Source organism: Anoplolepis gracilipes, chromosome 9 (assembly GCF_047496725.1).
Source record: "Anoplolepis gracilipes chromosome 9, ASM4749672v1, whole genome shotgun sequence".
Taxonomy (NCBI): domain Eukaryota; kingdom Metazoa; phylum Arthropoda; class Insecta; order Hymenoptera; family Formicidae; genus Anoplolepis; species Anoplolepis gracilipes.
The window spans coordinates 3561215-3562343 of record NC_132978.1 but is presented as its reverse complement, the minus strand read 5'-3'; positions in this window follow the sequence as shown (position 1 = coordinate 3562343).

Below are 1129 nucleotides of genomic sequence, written 5' to 3'. Positions count from 1 at the left end.
ATAAATAAAATATAAAATTTAATAATTTTAATAATATAATATTTAAGTAATACCTATTTATATATTTAAAGTTTAATAAGTTAATAATTTTTAAATTCGGATAAATAAAGATTAAGAAATCGAAAGTAGAATGTTTATATTTGACGTATATATATAAGACATTCAAAATTATTGATGATACGAAACATTTCATTTATCATTAATTTCCTGCAGAGTATGAAATTAAATAGCACATCGGAGATATGCGTTTTAAGAAATTAAAAGAACGGCAGACTTTCCGCACAGGATTCCTCGATTAGGTTTGCGTAGCAAAGTGACGATACAGCAGATGTATATTTTTTGAAAGCGCGCACGATCGGAATGTCACCGACATCGGACGGTTCCGCTACTTCCGGCGCGGCGACGAGAGGGCGAAGGGCGAGAGCCTGCCGAAAACCGCGTTAGTGCGCGTGTTTTCGCGCGATCCAATCCGCGGCGGATTAACCAACCGGGGAAACCTCGTTACTCTTCGAGCCGATGATGTCGGTGCTCTCTTCATCCGATTCTGTTCCCAGTTTCTCGAGATAACGCGTTCAAATTCGTGTTGTTTGCAAAAAGCTATCAAAATGTTAGTATCCTCCTTAAAAGTAAAGAAACAAGCATCAAGACCCAAACTGAATTTCATAATATTTATAAAATCATATACAAATTAAAGTTATATACTCTCTAAGAATGCTAATACAGCCTACAGATATGTCAATTTTAAAAAATAAAGGATTTTCGAATTTTAAGAAATTAAAAACTGAAAGATTTTTGCAAGCTAAACCTTAGAAAAACAATTAGATAATTAAATTACATTTATTTATTAAATTTGAGTAAACTTCTAATTTGAATAAACAATTTTATTTTGAGGTTTGGTTTTGTACATGTATATATCAAGTTTTATAATTTTAATAAATCAAGAAAATAAAATTAAAAATTATCGAAAAAAATTTATATATATATATATATACTTTCTCTTATAAATTAGAGATTAAAGAAATATCATCGACCTATTCTAAAGCTTCCATGCAAATTCGTTATCACAAATTTCTTTTTTATTTTTATTATATCCTGTGTATACACGAAATGAAAACGATGCTGAACTGAA